This window comes from Dipodomys spectabilis, unplaced genomic scaffold, assembly GCF_019054845.1.
Source record: "Dipodomys spectabilis isolate Male_0828 unplaced genomic scaffold, ASM1905484v1 ptg000209l, whole genome shotgun sequence".
Lineage (NCBI taxonomy): Eukaryota > Metazoa > Chordata > Mammalia > Rodentia > Heteromyidae > Dipodomys > Dipodomys spectabilis.
Genome location: NW_024870886.1, coordinates 149791 through 159776, shown reverse-complemented (window position 1 = coordinate 159776; position 9986 = coordinate 149791).

Sequence of the window (9986 nt, the reverse complement as noted above, 5' to 3'; positions counted from 1 at the left end):
AGCAGAGGAGTGCCTACTCAGAAAATATAAAACCACTGGCTACCAGTGGCTCACATCTGCAATCCTAGCTACTCTGGAGGCTGAGATTTGAGGATCAAAGTTTGGAGCCAGCCCAGGCAGGAAAGTCTGAGAAACTCTTATCTCCAATTAACCACAAGAAAACCGGAAGTGACTCTGTGGCTTTAAGTGGTAGAGCACTAGCTTTGAGTGAAAAAGCTCAGGGACAGCACCCAGGCTCTGAGTTCAATACCTAAGTCTGACAAAAGAAAAAGAAAGAAAAAAATATAAAACCCCAATGACACCACACACACTCTCTCTCTCTCTCTCTCTCTCTCTCACACACACACACACACACACACACACACACACACACACGCAGAAAGAGGTCTTCCAGCCATTGAAAACGCTCCCTGAAAGGATATAGCAACCCCTAGCATTCCTCATGTCCCAGGTGAGACCAGGTTGGCTCTAATGCCATGATGTGCAGGCCCTAAGCCAACGGGATCAATGGATTGTGCAATGGAATGGCTGAAATTGTGAGCCAAATACACTTTTTCTCTTTTGTCACTTGATTATTTCAGGCAGTTGTTATAGTAATGGAAGGCTGATAACGCCAGGCCCCAACCATTAGGCCACAAAGATGGAATTCCAAAAGACCATGTTTCTTGGCTCCTTTAGCCACCCCATCGTATCTGTCAAGGCCAAGACTATGCTTCAACAAGGACGAGAAAGAAACCTCTCTCGGGGAGGAAGCTGGCCATCACAACCATTTCTATCGTGAACTGTGACAGCGCTGAAGAGGACAGACTGGCCACAGGGCATCCTCAGTCTCATCAGATATTTTAGTTGTTTAATTGGGAAAATCATTGGTACTTACCCCAAATATTTTGAGGTAAATTCAGGGCAAATGAATGCCAATGTTAAAATCTACAGACACCCGTATATTTACTTCAATTTTTTAGATCATCATTTTGTCTCATTTGAAATTGCTTCAATACTTTTTAAACTTTGTTTAAACTTTGTTGAAATAAATCTGACTCAGTATCTGAAGTGTGTGGGTAAAGATGTCCTAAATTAAATGGATAAAGTTAGGAAAATATTTCTGTTATCATGATATCATTGACATGCCAGATCTTCTGTATTATTTCCTGAGTCTTTAAAGACTGCCTCTTTACAAAGTTTTTATGAACTCTCTTACTGAAGTATTTCTTGACAAAAAGATTTTCCACTTGGTTATCTTGTGTGTTTAGAACAAGTCTCAGAACTTTATCTGGGAACAGTGAAACTGACCCAGGAATCTCATCTCCTGAGTTTCTCTCTATTCCATTTGAAAAGATATTTCCTTTTCCCCCAATCCCACAAGCCAAACCTGGAAGGCTTCCCAAAGAGCATCAGGCTACCTAAAATAAACAGAGGGGCTTTATCAGCTGATGGTTGCTTACCCAATCATGAACCCTCACTTAGAGAGTAGCATAGCGATAGACTCAACACAAAACTGCTTTTCTGTGACAAGGTAATGACTTTGTCTCCATGTGGTTTGTGTTTCTGACTGATTTCGGGATGGTGGCAAAGGAAAAGCATGGCATTAGGCAAAGAGATGTTCTGGCTTGTTGTCAACCAATGTGATGAGTCTTATCAGCACTGAATCACATCTTTTAAAATGGCTGCAAGAGAGGGTTTTTCAACATTCCCACCACAAACAAGTGATAAATGTATGAAGTCAGAGAGCTGAACACATTGATTTGGTTCGCATATGATGTATGTGTAAATATGTGCATGTATATGATATATATGGAAATAAATAGTACTCCACAGGCATCTGCAAGTGTTATGTGACAATTAAAAAACAACAAAATACAAACAAAACTAAAAGCAAAAGCAGAGCAAATTAGACTTGAAAATCTGGAGGCAATATGCTTGACACATTTCTAAATGTTTATTTGCATCTTTGGTGCAAAGCAAATCTGATTATTTTACCTTTTTGTGGCAAGAACACTATTGGGGTGTTTGTTGTTGAAGTTGTTGTTGTTTTCGAAGAAAGTCCAAAGACTTTTGCAGAACTCAAAAGCCTGAAAATTCTGGCCTCTGGCTACCTTTGCAGACACATGGCTTTCAACTCACTCTGCCAGGCACCATCTCTTCATGAAGCACCACAGATAAGGATAGAATCATCTGGTGATGTTGCAAGGATCTTGTGCATGCAGGTACATGCACAACTACACACATTTTAAAGGTACAGTTCTCAGAATGTGTGTACTGTTAAGAGGTGTGTGACTGTACACATACAAACACATATGCCCATATATAGTGCATTTATCTAAGCCTTCATGGCCTGGTCACTGACAAATACATTTCCCTGTGCTTCCTGTATTGACACTTGTGTGTGTTGTAAGCACCTGTTTTCCTGCATGCTGTCATTCTGAGTTCGCTCTGAAGGGCAAGGAGTAGGAGCCCCTCATCCTTGGTGCCACACCAACATGATGCCCATTCTTAGTAGCGAGTGCAGAGGCAGGCAGAGCTTTCATGCTTAGAGCATGGCTTCTGAAACACTGCTCTACAGAAGACTGGCATGATGCAAGACCCTGCAAGATGGCTTTCTAGAGAATTTACTTATAGGGATCAAATTCTGTTTCAGCTTTTATTTGTCCTCTCTGTGTGCCTCTGTGTCTCTGTGTCTCTGTTTGTCTCTTCTGTCTCTGTCTCTGTCTCTGTCTCTGTCTCTCTCTCTCTGTCTCTCTCTCTCTCTCTTTCTTTTTGTGGTTAATTGTCAAACAGAGTCTCACACACTTTCCTGCCCTGGCTGGCTTCAAATTGTGATCTTCAGATCTCAGACTCCTGAGTAGCTAGGATTACATTTGTCAGCCACTGGTACCCAGTTCAAAACTCTTAATAAATCTCACTTGCTTCCAGCAATAAATTCATCTTAATGATTAAAGAAATGAAGACATTAATTTGGAATTTGTTAGAAAGATAGTGTTATCGTTTTGTTTCATATAACAAAAAATGTAAATAACACAAATTAATTTCTATTCAAATGTACAAAGCTCACGCCTGTAATTCTGGCTACTCAGGAGGCTGAGATCTGAGGATCTCAGTTCAAAGCCAATTGGGGCAAGAAAGTCCATGAGACACTTATCTCCAATAAATCACTAGAAAACCAGAAGTGGCGCTGTAGCTCAAGCGGTAGAGCATTCGACTTGAGCTGGAGAGCTGAGGGACAGTGCCCAAGCCCGGAGTTCAAACCTCACGACTGACAAAAGAAAAATGTACAAGACTTTTAAAAACATTTTTATTATCTAATTATCTTTAAGTAGTCCTATAAAGAGATTTCAATTTAGCATGTCAGTTTGTGAATACAATGAATCTTGATCAATGTCATCCCTTTAATCATTGGCCCCCATTATTCCAAACCCCACCCATCTTCTTAATTTCCTTACTTCCATTTTCATATATATATATATATATATATATATATATATATGAAAATTAGATACTTCTCTTAGAGATCATAAGGTAGATAATTTTTATTAATATTTATGAAATACCATACAGAGGGGTTACAATTACATGAGCAAGGAAATGAGTACATTTCTTATCAAGCATTGTTGCCTCCTCCTTTGTTTCCCCTTCCCATCCCTGCCTTCCCATCTCTCCCCTCCCCTCCACCTCACCCACCCTCTCCCCATCAAAATTTAACTTTTTAAGGTAAAAAATAATATTTATCTGAAGAAAAACCATCAAACAAAGGATGTTTCTCTAAAAACAACAAGGATTAAAATGTTGAAAGAAAATCTAGAAATTCTTATACACATCCAGGTGATCCCCAAATTTCCAGAATTGCCTCCTTACACATTATGTCTGTCATCAGCTTGATTAATGTTCAGGTAAGCATTCGTGCACTGAGAACACCAATAAGAAAGGGAATTAATATATACATTTTTCTAATTTGGAGTGGGGAAGGGAAATAAAATGCTTAAATAAATAAACAGCATGACCCATTGTAACAATGAGATGTAAAAGACACTATGTTGAAAACAAACAACTTTGGGGTGGGGGAGGAATCAGGGAGGTGGAGAGGAAAGGGATGGTAAGGGAAAAACAAAGGAGGAGATAACAATGCTCGATAGGAAATGGATTCATTACCTTGCTCATGTAACTGTAACTCCTCTGTACAGTATCTTTACAATAAAAATATATATTCAGAAAAAGAATAATACCTCATCAAGCAATCATACTGTCCCAAATTATGTTCTAAATTCTTTACCTATTGCTTTAGGGTTTTATTTCTGAAAAAAAGACAATAAATTACAATCTGTATTCTCTCAAAAAAAGAAAAAGAGGGAATTAAATACTCTCCACATGCTGCTGTGTCATAATCAGAATGAAGTTACTAGTGTCATGACAAAAGAATTTTAAAAATAAATAAAGGCAGAAGAATACAAAGGAATCTATCCCCATTGATAGGTGCATAAGAGCAAGAACTGATCACGAAAGACTTCTAGAACCCACTGGGTGCTGGTAGCTCATGCCTCTAATCCCAGCTACTTCGGAGGCTGAGGATGAAGTGATTGGAATTTGAGGCCAGTCTGGGCAGAACAGAGACATGTTCTCAACCAATAGCTGCATGGGAGTGGGGTGGGATGAGCCCTTCATCCTGGATATGACTGAAAGCCTAAAGTAGGCTTGTTGCAGTCCAGAAACACACGTGAGCAGAAAATAAGATCCCATACAAAAATGATTAGTGCCAAAGAAGGGATGGAGTTGTGGCTCAGCAGTAGAGTGTCTGCCTAGCAAGCACAAGGCCTAAAGTTCAATCCCAAGTACTTCAAAATAAAAAAATGGCATTCAAAGTCCTTGCATAAAACCCATTATAGCCATACACAAAAAAGGCTACCCAGCAACTATCTGTCTAGTCCCTCTTTGCTGTTAATCCTCACAGGAAAAGATTACTGTTTCTAAATATCTTATATGATCTTCCTCATTTGGCTGTTAAATGTCTCCTTTTCATCATCTCTTTTGCCTAATTTACTATGGAACATGTCTTCTTATCACGATGCTATTAAATTCCTGAATAAAATTAACTTTTAAATACTGTTTCTCTGTCATTTAAGTTGACATCATCAACACTAATTGTGCACAAGATATCTATAATGTGATTTATATCTTCACCAAACCACAAAGATGTCTTCACTAAGTACCAACCATGTGCTCCATTAGTAGGAAAAATGTGGAGAAAGCAGAGAATGAAGGAAGAATGAAATTGTCAGGGAAGCCTTTGTGGGAAGGCAGAGATAGAGGCAAAGACGTGGAAAGAAAGTAAAATGACATACAAGAGAGATACTAAATATTCATGTTTATTGCTCACAATAGTCAAACTGAAACATCATCAGAGGTGCCCAGCAAATGATTAATGGATGAAGAAAATCTGGTACATGTATACCATGGAATATTAACTCCACCATATAGAAAAATGAAAATGGATGGCTTTGGTGATCATCATGCTGAACAACATAAGCCAAGCCAAAACAGTCAAATATCAGATATTCTTGCTTATTTGTGGAATATAGACCTATAAATGATGACCATGACAATGACAACAACAACAATGGCAATAATAATAATAATAGAACATGAATGCAACGAGGGGATGTTTTTATGTAGGTGAACAACAGGAATGGGCAATGTGTGTGTGTGTGTGTGTGTGTGTGTGTGTGTATAATCATAATGGCATTGTCCAAACACTGATTCTTTTAAAGAGAAGAAGGAAAAAAGGGTGGAAGGTGAATATAATCAGGGGAAAACTTGTTCAAAGTACACTATATGCATGTATTGAATTATCATAATGAAATCCTATGTTACTAATGTATGCTAAATAAATATTGAAAAGATCAAAGAAAGGTTGGACAAATGGGATCACATGAAACTGCAGAGCTTCTGCATGGCAAAGGACACAGCTAACATGATCAACAGAAAGCCCACAGACTGGGAGAAGATCTTCACTAGGGCCTCATATCTAAAATATATTTAGAATTCAAAAAATTAAATCCCCCAACAACAAATCGTCAAAGAACTGCCTGATTAATAAGTGGACTAAAGACTTTAAGAGAGACTTCTCTGAAGAGGAAATAAGAACGGCAAGTAGACACATGAAGAAATGCTCAACTTCTCTAGCCATAAAAGAAATGCAAATCAGGAAGTGGCTCTGTGGCTCAAGTGGTAGAACGCTAGCCTTGAGTTGAAGAGCTGAGGGACAGCGCCCAGGCCCAGAGTTCAAGCCCCACAACCGACAAAAAAAAAATGAAAAAGAAAGAAAAAAGGAAGAAAGAATGAAAGAAAAAAGAAAGAAAAAAATGCAAATCCAAACAACATTGAGATTCCACCTTACTCCAGTTAGAATGGCTATAATTAAGAAATCTAATAACAACAGATGCTGGAGGGGATTTGGCCAAAAGGGAACCCTACTGCATTGTTCATGGGAATGTAAACTGGTTCAACCACTTTGGAAAGCAATATAGAGGTTCCTCAAAAGACTCCACATAGAGTTCCCCTATGACCCAGCAATCCCACTTTTGGGCATTTACCCAAACAATCACAAACAAGACCATACTAAAGCTACCAGCACAACTATGTTTATTGCAGCATTATTTACCATAGCTAAGATATGGAACCAATCCAGATGCCCCTCAGTAGATGAATGGGTCAAGAAAATGTGATATATAGATAGATAGATAGATAGATATGAATTCTATGCCTACATCAGAAAAAATGACACCACCCCATTTGTTAAGAAATGAAAGACTTGGAAAAAATTATATTAAGTGAAGTAAGCCAGACCCAAAGAACATAAGTCCTATGGTCTCCCTTATTTTCAATAACTAGTATATTTCTAGGACAAGCAGAAAAGGTCAAAAGCTATGTACATATGACCATATAAGATGATGCTAAGTGAAATGAACCCCAAGATAGGGACACAGAGGGTTTTTTTCTTTGTTGCTGTTTTTCAGTGTAGTATGTGATTATTTTTGTTTCTTTTTTTGGCTTTTTTTGGTAGTTAATTCTTTTTTTATGCTTTTATTGTAAAATTAGTGTACAGAGGGGTTACAATTACATGAGTAAGGTAATGAGTACATTTCTTATGGAGCATTGTTACCTCCTCCTTTGTTTTTTCCCTTACCATCCCTTCCCTCCCCACCTCTCCAACCTCCCCTCTCCCTCAAAGCTGTAAAGTTCGTTTTCAACATAGTGTCTTGTACATCTCATTGATACAATGGGTCAACCTTTATCCTTGTTTCAGCATTTTGAATTTTCCCTTCCCCTCCCCAAATTAGAAAAATGTATATACATGATACAGGGCACCAATGTCATATACAGTGAAAACAGAGGTTATACCATGGGGAAAGAACACACAAAAGAAACAAAAAATCACATAGTACATTTTAGATACATTAAAAACAATAGCAAGAAAGAAAAAAACAAGTTGTGTTCCTATCTTGGGGCTCATTTCACTGAACATATGGTCATATGTACATGGCTTTTGACCTTTTCTGCTTGTCCTCAACTTATACTAATTATTGCAAATAAGGGAAACCATGAGACCTATGATTCTTTGGGCCTGGCTTATTTCACTTAATATATTTTTTTCCAAGTCTTTCCATTTCCTAACAAATGGGGCAATGTCATTCTTTCTGATGGAGGCATTGAATTCTATGTCTTGATCCATTCATCTACTGAGGGGCATCTGGGTTGGTTCCATAACTTAGCTAAGGTAAATAATGCTGCAATAAACATAGTTGTGCTGGTATCTTTAGTATGGTCTTGTTTTTGATCATTTGGACAAATGCCCAAAAGTTGGATTGCTGGGTCATAGGGGAGCTTTATATGGAGTCTTCTGAGGAACCTCCATAGTGCTTTCCAAAGTGGCTGAACAAGTTTACATTCCCACCAACAATGCAGTAAGGTTCCCTTCTGTCCACATCCCCTCCAGCATCTGTTGTTATTAGAGTTCTTGATTATAGCCATTCTAACTGGGATGAGGTGGAATTTCAACGTTGTTTTGATTTGCATGTCTTTTAGCGCTAGAAAAGTTGAACATTTCTTCATGTGTCTATTGGCCATTCTTATTTCCTCTTCAGAGAAATTTCTCTTTAAGTCTTTAGCCCACTTATTTATCAGGCATTTGTTTCTTGGAGTATTTGTTGTTGGGGGATTTAGTTTTTTGAGTTTTTGTTTCTTTTGTATGTCCTTCCCCCTATGGCATAACCCCTGTTGTCAATGTATTTGATTCTGGTGCATCTTGTATATACATTCTGCATCTTGTATATGCATTTTTCTAATTTGGGGAGGGGAAGGGAAATAACAAAATACTGAGACAAGGATACAGGTTGACCCATTGTAATGATGAGACTACAAGACACTATGTTGAAAATGAACTTTACAACTTGGGAGGAGAGAGAAGTTGGAGAGGTGGGAGGGAAGGGATAGTAGGGGAAAAACAAAGGAGGGGGTAGCAGTTCTTGATAGGAAATGTACTCATTGCCTTACTCATGTAGCTGTAGCCCCTCTGTACAGTATCTTTAGAAAGAAATAGACAATGCCAGGTGCTCGTGGCTCATGCTTAGATACACAAGAACCTGAAACAATGAGAATCATAGTCCAAAGCCAGATTTGGCAGAAAAATCCATGGGATTCTTATCTCCAGTAAAACAGTAAACAATTGGAAGTGAATGTGCAACTCAAATGGTAGAACACCAGCATCGAGCAGAAAAGCTAAGGGAAAAATGAGAGCCCTTGAGTTCAAGTCCCAGTATTAACACAAAACAACAGCAACCAAAAAGAGAGAGAGATTTAAAAAAATGAATGGAGCACATGAACACAGAGGCGGTTCACAGAACTCCAGGGCTAAGAATACACTAAGCACTGAGCAGCAAGCAAGTCAGCAGGTGCAGAGAAGGTTGAGGATGAGCTCATGGGCAGAGGACATCTGAACTTCAGATGTGAACCTTTTCAGGCAAGGTCAACCTTTACCCTCTAACCTCCACATCATTCCTGTTTTTCCACTATCATCTTTTTTAAAAATACTGAATCACAAATATCCCATGCCTGTATAAGAATAGGTGGCGTGAGGGGAGAATGTGTTTCATTCAGTGGGTGAGTGGAGAGGATATATTTACTTTCACAATTTGTGAATAGAAGTTCGTATTCCCATCAATTATGAAGGTAAGTCACAAGCCACAGTAGTGTAAACAATGCTGTGATCTCTGCCTTCAGAGTTGTTGAACCTCTGTATTTCAATATTGCTCATGTTCACCATGACCTTGGAATTATACTTGTCTTAGACTTCTGCCATGGCTCTTCTATTTTGTTTTCCTTTTGGTGGTGTGGGGTTTAAATTTAGAACTTCACGTGGTTTAGGCAAGCACTTACTCTTCACTTGAGCCATGGCCTCAACTCATTTTGCTTTGGTTTATTTCTCAAATAGAGTCTCATGCTTTGTCCCAGGCTGGTTTCAGACTGTGATTTTCCAATTTCTATCTTCTACATGGTAGCAAGTTTTCTACTGTGCCTGACCCCAGATAATCTTAGCTTATGTTAATGAAGAATTATACATATAAGTATACTTAATGTTTAAGCATTTTAACTATTTCTTTTGTATTTCTATTTGTATTTCTTTTGTATTTCTATTGTATTTTTATTTCTTTAACTATTTCTTTTGTAGTCTTATGTACTTTATTTTATTTTATGCTCTTAAAATATATTACCACTAAAACAATAAAGTAATGAAAAATATAAATATAGCTAAAATATTCATCTAAATGCATCTAAAATATCTATTGGTATACAAATCATTTCTCTTGTGGTCTTATGTACTTTATTTTATTTTGGTTCTTAAAATATGCATCTAAAAGAGGGTCCTAGGAGAAGTGGCACTGTGGCTCAAATGGTAGCACAATCATCTTGGGCTGAAGAGCTGAGAGACAGTGCCCAGG